This window comes from Choloepus didactylus, chromosome X, assembly GCF_015220235.1.
Source record: "Choloepus didactylus isolate mChoDid1 chromosome X, mChoDid1.pri, whole genome shotgun sequence".
In the NCBI taxonomy this organism is placed as follows: domain Eukaryota; kingdom Metazoa; phylum Chordata; class Mammalia; order Pilosa; family Megalonychidae; genus Choloepus; species Choloepus didactylus.
In genome coordinates, this window is record NC_051334.1 from 120,640,815 (window position 1) to 120,653,444 (window position 12,630).

Sequence of the window (12,630 nt, forward strand, 5' to 3'; positions counted from 1 at the left end):
ATTTAATATATCTACATATGCAACTGTAGATGGAGAGAACAAGATTCAGCTAAATTTTGATACACCCATATGTAATGGAAAGAGTGAGAAATACACACTGGCACTATAGAATAGGACAAGTCCTCCTCCCCAGTACTGTTCTGGCCCTAGTATTTAGAACATGGGTCCTCAATTGGAAGGTCCTGGTCAGCACAAACCAGACCAAGTACAAGGCCCAGCAGCAGAATCTTCATCTTGTTAATTTCATTGGTACTGTCAAGCCCTCTTCTGGAGCAGTGCAGGGTGAGCTCTGTGCTGGAGAGAACCTGGACTTCTGTCTCATTTTACACTCTTTTTCTGTTGGCATGACATGTATCTGTTATTAACAATAAGACAATGGTCTTTCTTGAGTCTTCTCATAACATCCTGGTTGGCAGTGATGGGCTTTGTGTGGCTAATTTCATTTGATTAATGAGATTACTTTCAAAAGAAGCTTAACATGGCTGGATAACTGACCGTTACTGTGAGAGAGCACAATACATCCAAGACATTTCAAGGGCAGTAATATTTATTCTCTCTTGTACACTAAGTTCAATAATGGGCTATGCAAAACAAGAAACGAGTTCCAGAACCCTGCTTGCTTCTTTCACTGAGGAGGTACATTCAGACTAATTTTTAAAAACTGTTACTACCTCATTTAACAACATTAATACATGACAACTAAACCAGGAATCTCAATTGTCAAGATGTCCATCAGAGAGGTCTATATTTAAATCTTACAAAACATTTTTCACAAGAATGCAGAAGAGAAACTCAAGGCTACATAGGAGCGGAGAATGCTTTCTTCTTATTGATGATTCTGATTCCACACAGAAGTGCATGTTTCAGTTTGTTGATTTCAATCCCCAGAAAGGATAATGACAACAGGACAAAATGTTTAGCTGTGTTAACCGTTTAACAGCCTAATAATGTTGAGCATCAAGATACAGTGGTTCAGGGTTTGGAGAGCTGGGTGTTTACATAGTGGATGAATTTTCATGTAGAATTTAATACATTTGCATCCCTATGACATGGGATGGTCCACTTGGAACTTTCCCAAGGATATATATACCACATATATATACATAAATGATGGGTCCAGGACTGAATTATACTCCTCTACTTTATGGTTTTTTAACTTCAATAAATTAATTTCACCCAGGTTTAGTAGTCTTGTTTCCTTTTTTCTCCATTTTTTTCCCAACAGGAAAAAAAAGGTCATGCTTCAGCCAAAGTTCATGTAATTTTCTGATGATATCCCTTGCATAAATTAAAAATCACACTTATTTTCTCATGCCTGGAGTAATTACATTAAATGTAGTTATGTGTGTAAGTGGGTATGTTTGGAAGGCAACATGTGACCCATGACTATGTAAAATTAAAGTGTATTTAGAAATTACACCTTCTCATAAGCTACCGCTCAGCAATAACTGCTGCATAGACTTAATCATGTGGGAACTGGTTGTATTTTACCATGAACTGAATTTTTGTCCCCTTTACTTCTTTGCCAGTGTTCCCCTACTCAGCTGACTTCTGCTCCTTCCTTTTCAACTGCCATCAATTGGATGATTCTTGCATGAAATTGCATTGTCATCAAAACTGCCTCTGCCATTATCACCACAACCAATCTGACCTTTTAAGGTCCAAGTGGAAGTAAAGTTACCTCGCAACCCAAAAGTGTCCTTTTGTGGCAAAGTTTTTAAGTTATTGACACAAGAAAGAAAGTTACTTTAAAAAATTTGGCACCTACTCAATCACAATATTTTCTTGTTGAATTGAATTATTTAACACAGTGGCATGGATTCAAGTGGAGTTTAACCTACTCCAAGAATACAAGAGGCCTTGAAATCAAAATTGTTTCTAATCCCCTCATAATCAGAGCTCTTAGGACAAGTGTCTGTGAAAAAAATAGGAACAGGAAAAAAAGCAATGAGGAGCAATATTTTCAAAGGTGTTTTAAGGTACAGATTTTATAAAGGATACTTGGATAATTTCTGGTCAAAGAATTTAAAATAAATAAGTTGGTTTCCTGATAGCATGTGTATATATTAGATGAATTATACATTCAGGAAAGAAGTATAGTCACCTTACCTGTATCACTGAGATTTACAACATTTTTTTCTAGAATCCCTTCTTTCTTCATCAAGTCTTTGAACTTCTCAGTGAGTTCTTCATCAACATACCTTCCTCTGTCTGAAAATCATCATGCAAAAGGAAAAATATTCTCCATTAAGACCCAGAAGAAATTATCAGTACATAGTGACATGAATGGATATCAAAATCAGTTCTTCATTGAGAATTCAACATGGTCTAAACATTTAATAAGTATCATGTCACAAATATCAGATGCCTGACTTAGATCTACAATGGAAATTAAATGCAATCCAACCCTGTGAACTTTTACTTGCCCACATCATCTGCTGGTCTCCAAAGATAAATAAACCCTCCATGAATTTTAGTACCAATTCTTTGGAACCTCTACTTACTATGTCTTACCACTTTGCGGAATCTACGCCCAAGATTCATGCCTTCTCTTGACCCAAATAAACTATAATTCTGGTTTGCAAAAGCTGCTATTAAGCAAAATACCAAGAATTGATTGGATTTTATAAAGGGGATTTATTAGGTTACAAACGTATAGTTCTAAGACCATAGAAGTGTGCAAAATAAGGCATCAATAAAAGAATACCTTCACTGAAGAAAGGTCAATGGCATCTGGAACACCTCTGTCAGCTGGGAAGGCACGTGGCTGTTGTCTGCTGGTCCTTTGCTCCTGGGTTGCATTTCAAAATGGCTTTCTCCAAAATGTCTCTGGGCTTCTGTTTCTCTCAGCTTCTGTCAGCTCTCTGCTGGGTTCTCTTGGGGCATTTCTCTCTAAGTGTCTGGCAGTTCTCTCGTAGCTTCTTTGGGGCAAACTCCGGGCTTCATCTCTCAGCTTCTCTCCAAAATGTCTCTCTCAGCTTCTCTGAGCTTCTCCTCTCCATGGCTTTCTCTTAAAGCACCCAGTGAATTAATCACCGGATGGGTGGAGTCACACCGCCATGGAAATGATCTAATCCAAAGGTCTCACAGTTGCGTAGGTCACATCTCCATGGAAACAACCTAACAAAATGTCACACCCCAATCAAAAGACTAGTAAGTCTGCTCCCACAAGATTGCATTAAAGAACAGGGTTATTGTGGTTGACATAATAGATTCAAATCAGCACAGCTAGATATGTTTCATTCCTTTGCCAGGAAACATGGCCCCCTGACAAACGGTTATCAGGGACCACTTATTCTTATTGGAATATCACACTCCTTTTTCTCCAAACTCTGTACTTGTTAACTTGAACATCACATCCCAAAAGTACAGCACACCTATCGATGGCTTTACAGTTGCTTGGGGAATGAAATCATCAATGTGTATGAGACAACAGATATGAACATTAAATATTTATGAAGGTTTATTGTAAACCCTGAAATTTCTTTTTAAACATGTCATAAAAGGAAGAGTTAGTTAGGGGTTGACTTAGAGCCATGGCTTGAAATCAATTCTTGGAGGTTGGGATGGGATACAGACTAAAGACTCCAGTCATCTTGGCACCAAGCCCTTCTCATCCACATTGGTAGCATTTGCTGACATAGCCTCTTTTGTTGCATAAATAACTTGGAATCAAGTTTTACCTGCATTTGTAAGGGGAGGTGGGGGCAGCAATTTGAACTATGCCTTAATTGAATTATATTGAGAATACTGTTGGCCCCAGTTACTGTACCAACAACCTTGACTCATTTTTCTTTGCAGTAAATAGAATAATCAATTAGGAGAGCAAGGAAGGTTGCAGTTACTTTTCTGAATGGCCACCTCCATATAAAGGTCCATATTTCCCATCTTCTAGTCTTACAACAATGTTTCTAAAACATGTTCTAACCATGCCAACTTTTTTTTTGACATGAACCCACTCTTCTATTATAAATAGACATATATATTTGGTTTTTCATTTCCTTCACTTATAACCTCAATAAGATTGAAATGACTGTAGGACTGAAGTCAATTTACCACTCACAGCATTGCTGAACAGCCAAGTACAAATACTGTACCCCTGCCCTGGACCAGATCAGATTCGGCACACTTATCAGCAATTCTTGCCTTTCCTTGGAACCACAACTGAGGAATATTATGTCACAATTGGACCCTGTCACTAACAAAAAATAGGGAATGAAGTCAATTTTTCTTGTGAGGAGAGAATGGGGTGACATGTGACAATTACTTTCCCACTAAGGGAGGACACCCTCAACTCTTTGGACTTGGTTGTCCATTTGCCAGGCATGCCACTTTGAGGGAAGAGAATAAATCTTGATCAACTTTTCAGAGTTTCCATCTGCCAGCCACAATATACGCTACGATGTTAATTAAATCACTTATCAGATGTGTTTTTAAAACTGTACCAATGTGAGTTACTTCCTGAAATATTTTCAGTCTTACATAGTGAAAACTCCAGGAGCATCTGAAACAACTTCAATATTTTATAGCCCCAAACCTGTACGTCATTCTCGTGGAAGCTCACTCTTAACTAAACCCATGGATCTTGGATGATGTCAAGATATTTTATACCATATCATGTGTATCTCTTCAGATACTTAGAGGTCATACAATGGTTTTACCAAGGAGAGGTTTCACAGAAGAATTAAATAGGTTTATGAAGTCAATGAAGGTCATGGATATCATTACATAAGTTATCTCCTCTCAGTCTTCTCAGAACTCCTGTGGGAAAGCTACTGCAGGCATTTTACATATGATGGTTCCACATTATTTTCTCCAAGATAAAGCTGGTTAGTTTGCAATTCCCAGTATCCATGGGCCTTTAAGGCAGCCCCATCTTTCTCTTCCCTTCTTATATTTGTTGCATCAAAATCCACATAAAATTATAGGACAGAAAATGGAGAAAAGTAAAGTTAAGATGTTAGAAGACATTCATGAGATTTACAAAAGAAATAAAATATATAGAAATAAAGCCAAAATGAAACACTTGTATTAAGGGCTGTTGACACAGAAGAAATGAAACTGGTGAATTGTAGGACAATATAACTGAAATATATATTTTTATTAGTATGTCCATAGCAGTCATTGTGCTAGGTCTTACATAAGGCAAGTGTCAGAAACAGATTCATACAATTAAATTTTAATCAAATATTTAGTCACAGAGTTATTTAAAATTTGGGATATTGTTTATGACCAGTGAAAAGAAAAAGGAAATATGAATAAACATCCACTTTGCTTTTAAAAGGTCTGATTATGAATTAACAAGCTTGATTTATAACAACACTGTCTTCTTTACAATTTAAATTAATCAAATCATACCTTTAACAGATTTATTAAGATATTTTAAGGTTATTTCTTTTGTGTGCCTGGTTACAGATTATTGACCTTGATATTTATATCCAAGATACATATTACTCTTTAGTTTTTAATTATCTCACAACCCTTTTCTATAACATTATGCAATAAACATCCTCAGCACACATTCTTACTGACTTATAGAATTGCATTCAAATTTTTACAGGCCTCCAAATCCTAGGGTTTACCTGACTGCATCTGATAAAATTATGTGTTGGAAAATTAAGTGGTTGCTCTTCCAATTGTCAGCGGAACTGCAATTCATTTCTTGTTCGTCTAAGAATCTGAGAGAAGGAATTCTAGTCTTAATATATTTTTAGCAGGAAACATGGGTACTTAAATTCAATTCCATAAAATTTCCTTCTGTTTTTTATACCAGTTGCAGTTTTTCCTATGTGTTTTCCATTAACACTTGAAAAAAACTTCATGTTAACTGAAATACATAATACAATTTCCATATAAAGTAGGGTGTTCCTTGTTTCACCCTAACAAACCCTGCGTTAGGCATCATCTGAGTGCCTTTAAAACCAGACCTTCAAAATAGAAGGGAGGTCTATTTCTCAACACAGGGAATCAGAGGAGTGATCCCCAAGATAAACAGAAACCAAAATAACAGTCATATTTAAACCTAAATAAGCACAGAAAGAAACAAAAGTTTAGAAAAGAATCCTCGTTTCCTCATAAAACAAAACAAAACAAAATCCTGAAACTAGGATGTATACTTATAAAGATATATACTCATGGTTCTCATCAATGATTTCTTATTAGACAGAAATCATAAACCATGATGAATAAGTTTAATATCATCAAAATCACAAACTTTTCTTCCGTAAACAGCATTAAGAAAATTAAATACCAAGACTCATGTACACACATACATATACCCAGACTGTGCATTTATATGCATACATATAGATAATAGATTGTATCTGGCCATAATATATATACAACATACATGATAATTATGTGACAAAGTACTTAATATATGTGTGCATGTATACATGTATGTACATTAGGCAAGATATTTATGTTCAGATTACATGAAGGCTACCTATAAATACAAGCAACATGAACAACTATCAAATTGAAAATGTGTAAGTTACTTGAACATTTTCTTCACCAAGTTGAGTCACATACATAGATGTTCACCATTATTAGACACGAGGTAAATGCAAATTTAAACCCCAGAGTGTTATCACCTCACATCCATTACAATGGATGGAACTACCAACGATGCCAACATGATATTGGAGAAAAAATAAGAGTTCCGAGTATCATACATTGTGGGTGAGTATGTAAAATGATTCAGTGACCGGGAAATCAATTTCAAAGTTTCTCACTGCTAAATAAGCCCTTAAACTCTGACATGCCAATTGCACTCCCGGATGTTTTCCCAAGAGAAATGTGAACATATGTCAACACAAAATCCAGTACAAGGAAACACTCAGATTATTGGTGGAAACCTAACTGCCAATTAATTGGAGAATATATGGATTGTGGTATTGCCAAACCCTAGTTCTAGTGGGCAATGAAAACAGGATGGATTACTGACAAATGCATCCATGTGGATAAAATTAAAACACCACAGTGAGTGAAAGAAGCCTCTTGCCAAACATGCCATCTTCTCTAATCCCATTACGTGAAGTTCTAGAGCAGGGGAGAGAAAGGAGAACAGATCAGTGCCTGGTAGACAGGGAGGCATGAACTGGGACGGGAAACGAGGAGACTTTCAAGTGGGGTGGTGTTTAAAGTTGTGTATGCATTTCTCAAACCTGACCTACAGGCTCCAAAGGGGGGTTCTTATTAAAGGTAAATTAAAAATCAATATATTCATTTATAAAAGCAGTGGCTACATATAAAGTCAATTAAATAGCAGGAAACAAAAAGAGAAAAAATGGAAAAGAAAAAGGTCATCTGATGTTCTTGAAGAATTACTAAATGTAGGCAGGTATTTGTGTCAGGACAATTCTCAGTGTGATCAAGTTGTGACCACTTTGCTGATTGTCCTCGAGTTCATTACAAGTGATTTTAGTGTTTTCTTTTTACTCTTTTATGTATCTGTGTTTTGACATGTGCTTGTATGTATGTGTGGAAGGGAGAGAGAAAGGGAGAGAAATTGTTGATTTCTAACTTAAATTAAGACCCTCATAAATCTATTTCAATCAATTTCTAAAACACATTATTTATATCTGACTACCTCATTGTGATCCAGTTTGATCCAGCACATTTTTGTCCCAGTGACTCACAGATTAACCATTTTGTTCCTCTCCTGATTTGAACCTTATATTAATTAAACTAATACTTTACATACAATTTCTTCATAATAAACACAGAGTTTTCTTTTTGCCAACCAGGAAATTTGCCCATGTTTTGCAAATTATAAAATTATTTCCTTCAAATATGTTTTCTCCTAAAACAATTCTCTGCACTTTTTCTTTTTAATGCCAAATTACTTGAAACAGTTTCTTCATCTTCTTTTATTCTTTTGAATTCTTACCAAAATGCCTTCAATAGAGTGACCATTTCATTAACAGTCATTGAAGAATTGAAGTCTCTAATAAATGTAATAATTGATTTTAAATGGTCAAGATGAAGTTTATCATTGTAAAGATCATTTTGTGTTTCACCTTGATGCACAACTTGTTAGAGCAGGTTTCCCCTAACTCAAAAACTTTTAAGAAAATCATACATGAAAGATATAATGTTATAGAAGATATAATGTCTATAAACTCTAGGATTTTAGATCACTACTCATTCCTTGTTTCCTGTCCCTCACTTTTTGGTCAGATGAGTCCAATGCAGATTCCTTGGCTCCTTCTCATATAAACCAACATCTATGGTGTTCTCGGGGTCTTACACCAGTGTAGAGGACACAACCATGAGATCACTTCCAAGGAAAAGCTCCTGGATTTTGCTCTTGATCATAATCCAGGTATTTCACTGCAAACATGATGTGAGACCATCCCCCAAGATTCAGTTATTTCTGTGGTGTTTGTTCTGTGTAATCAGTTGTTACTTACGTGACATACCGTTTGAAGGCGGCTATGTCATCTGTGTCATTAAAATCAATATTAAGTTTTTCATACATTCCCTTTATTATATCAAGGATACTTCTTCTAGTCCTATCCTCTGAAGTGTTTTCATCAAGAAAGGCTGTTGAATTTTGTCAATTGCCTTTTCTGTGTCAATCGAGATGGTCATATGGTTTTTCCTATTTATTGATATGGTGTATTACACTAAATGATTTTCTTGTGTTAAACCTCCCTTCCATACCTGGAATAAAACCCACTTGGTCATGGTGTATAATTCTTTAATGTGCTGCTGGATTCCATTTGCAAGTATTTAGTTGAGGATTTTGGCATCTATATTCACTAAAGAGATTGGACTGCAATTTTCTTTTCTCGTAGTATCTTGATCTGGCTTTGGTATTAGAGTGATGCTGGCTTCATAGAATGAGGTAGCTTTCCCTCCTCTTCCATTTATTTTGAAGAGTTTGAGCAGGGTAGATACTAGTTCTTACTGGAATATTTGGTAGAATTCACATGTGTAGCCATCTGGCCCTGGACTTTCATTTTGGGAGTTTTCTGATGACTGATTCAATCTCCTTACTTGTGATTGGTTTGCTGAAGTCGCCTATTTATTCTCAAGTCAATGCTGCTTGTTCATACTTTTCTAGAAAGTTGTCCATTCATCTAAGCTGTCAAGTTTATTAGCATATATTTTCTTATAGAAGCCTCTCACTATTGCCTTTATCTCTTTGGGGTCAGTAGTTATGTCCCCCTCCCATTTCTGATTTTATTAATTTGCATCCTCTTTTTTTCTTTGTCATCTTAGCTAAGGGTCCATCAATTTTATTGATTTTCTTAAAGAACTTCTGTTTTTTTTTTTAATTCTCTATTATTTCATGTTCTCAATTTCATTTTATTTCTGCTCTAATCCCTATTCTTTCCTTCTCATTGCTTTGGGGTTAGTTTCCTGTTCTTTCTGTAGTTCCTCCAGGTGAGCAGTTAAGTAACCAATTTTTCCTCCTTCCTTTTTTTTTTTTATTATAGGCATTTAGGGCAATGAATTTCCCTCTCTGCATTGCCTTTGCTGCATCCCATAAGTTTTGATACATTGTGTTCGCAATTTCATTTGCCTCCAGATATTTACTAATTTCTCTTGTAATTTATTCCTTTCTCACTTATTGTTTAAAAGTGTGTTGTTTAGCCTCCATATACTTGTGAATTTCCCAGCCTTCCATGTTGTATTCTTCCTAGCTTCATTCCATTATGATCTGAGAAACTGTTTTGTATAATTTTATCTTTTTAAATTTATGGAGACCTGCTTCATGACACAACATGCGGCCTTTCCTGGAGAGTGACCCATGAGCACTTAAAAATTGTGTATCCCACTCTTTTTGGGTACAATGTTACATCTAGTTTGTTAATCATAGTATTCAGACTACGTTTCTTTATTGTTCCTCTGCTTGTGATGTTCTATCCATTGATGAGTGGTGCACTGAAGTCTCCAACTATTATCGTAGAACTGTCTTGTCTACTCCCTTCAGTGGTGTGTTTGTCTCATGTATTCTAGGGCACCTTGGCTAGGTGCACAGACATATATGACTGTTAATGTCTTCTTCAAGGACTGCCCCTTCTATTAATGTATAGTGCCCTTCTTTGTTTCTTCTAATGGTTTTACATTTCAAGTTTAATTTGTCTGATACTAGCATAACTACCCGTTCTTTTCTGATTGTTGCTCACATGAAATATCTTTTTCCAACCTTTCACTTTCAACCTGTTATTGTCCTTGGATCTAAGTGAGACTCTTGTAGACAGCAAGCATGTAGACGAATCCTGTGTTGATATCTGTTCTGCCAATCTAAGTATTTGATTGGGGGAATTTAATCCATTAATGTTTAATGTTGTTACTTTACTATAAAGGCAGTACTTTCTTCAACCAGTTTTTTTCCTTTGGATTTTATATGTCATCTTTTTTTTTTCCCTCTCTCTTTTTATCCTATTCATTACCTTTGCTGATAATCTTCATTTCTACACTTTTCTCCAAACCTCTCTCTCCTGTCTCTTCCTATCTGCCTATACTGCTCCCTTTAGTATTTTTTGTAGAGCAGGTCTCTTGTTCATGAACCCTCTCAGTGTCTGTTTATCTGTAAATATTTTAAGCTTTCCCTCACTTTTGAGGAACAGTTTTGCCAGATGTAGAATATATGTATTTGGCAGTTTTTATCTTTCAGTATCTTAAATATATCATATCACTACATTCTCACCTCCACAGTTTCTGCTGAGAGATCTGCACATTGTCTTATCGAGTTTCCCTTGTATGTGATGGATCACTTCTCACTTGTTAATTTCAGAATTCTTTGTCTTTCAGATTTGACAATCTGATTAATAAACATCTTCCAGTAAGTCTATTTGGATCTATTCTGTTTGTGGGTATGCTATGCTCTTGGATCTGTAACTTTATGTCTTTCAGAAGAGTTGGGAAATTTTCAGTGATTATTTCCTCCATTATTCTTTCTCCCCCTTTTCCCTTCTCTTCTCCTTCTGGGACACCCATAACATGTATATTCACATGCTTCCATGTTGTCATTCATTCCCTGAGACCCTGTTCATGTTTTTCCATTCTTTTGGCTGTTCTTTTGTATGCAGGATTTCAGATGTCCTGTCTTCTAGTACACTAATCCTTTCTTCTGCTTCTTCAGATCTATTGTTGCATGTCTCTATTATGGTTTTCATCTCTTCTATTGTGCCTTTCATTCCCATAAGTTCTCCCATTTATCTTTTCAAGCTTTTGAGTTATTCTGTATACACATGGTGTATTCTTTATATCCTTCAGCTCTTTTCCACACTTTCTTTCAACTCACATGCTTGATTTAGAAAGTTTGTTTGAACATCTTAATTGTTTCAACTGTATCTCAGTTGAGATGTTAGTTTCTTCTTTTGACTGGGCCATACCTTTTGCTTCTTTGAATAAATCAGGATTTTTTGCTGGCGTCTAGGCATCTGATGTTCTTGATTAGATTATACAGGCTATCATTTTATCTATTTTGCATAGGCTTTTCTTGTTAGTTGGCATTGTTAATTAACTGTTCATCTCTCTCACTGGCCAGCTGTCAGACTGGCAATGCCACCCGCTCTACCCAAAATCAGGCACACATAGTATCTTGCCTCAGTAATTGTTGGTAGGTACTGGTCACCAGAGCAAGAATGAAAAAGAATGAAAGAGGACCTCTATCTCACACCTTCTACAGAAAATAACTCAAATGGATCAAAGACCTAAACTTTAGAGCTAAGACTGAAAAACTTTTAGAAGAAACTTTAGGGAAATATCTTAAACATCTTTTGAAAGAAGGTCATTTCCTAGACCTTACACCCAAAGCACAAGCAATGAAAGAAGAAATAGATAAATGGGATCTACCCAAAATTGTGTATTTTTGTACATCAAAGGACTTTGTCAGGAAACTAAAAGGAGCCTATGCTTTGGGAGACAGTATTTGGAAACCACATATCAGATAATGGCTTAATATCCAGAATATATAGTGATCCTACAACTCAACCAAAAGACAAACAACTCAATTAAAATGGGCAAAAATCTCTAAGCCAACTTGGCAAGTGGACTCACTACCTACCCCTTCTTGGGACACAACTCCTGGGGCTGTAAATCTCCCTGGCAATATGGGACATGACTCCCAGAGATGAGTCTGGACCCTGCATAGAGGAACTGAGAAAGCCTTCTTGCCCAAAAGGGGGAAGAGAAATGAAACCAAGTAACATTTCATGGGCTGATAGATTTCAAATGGAGTCAAGACGTCATTCAGGAGGTTATTCTTATGCATTATATAGATATCCCTTTTCAGTTTTTAGTGTATTAGAGTTCTAAAAGTTAGAAGGAAATATCCAAAACTTTTGAACTGTAACCCTGTAGCCTTGTTTCAGAAATGCAAATCAAAACCACAAGGAGATATCATCTCACACCTATTAAAATGGATATTATTTAAAAAAAACCTGACAACTACAAGTGTTGGTGAGGATGTGGAGAAAGAGGTACACTCATTCACTGTTGGTGGGAATGAAGAATGTTACAGCCACTCTGGATGGCAGTTTCGTGTTTTCTCAGGAAGCTAAATACAGAACTGCTGTATGATACAGAAATCCCATTACTAGGTATATAATAGAGGAACAGAAAGCAAGGACACAGACATTTGGATGCTGTTGTTTACAGCAGCATTATTCA

General features: G+C 36.1%; 1 long non-coding RNA gene across 1 annotated transcript in view; it reads right to left on the bottom strand.

The window, feature by feature from the left end:
* LOC119523624 overlaps window positions 1–12,630 on the bottom strand; it is a 40,368-nt gene that overhangs the window by 436 nt on the left and 27,302 nt on the right. The window contains exon 7 of the long non-coding RNA XR_005214647.1: window positions 2,110–2,211. This is a non-coding gene — a long non-coding RNA (uncharacterized LOC119523624). The remainder of the gene's footprint in view (window positions 1–2,109; window positions 2,212–12,630) is intronic.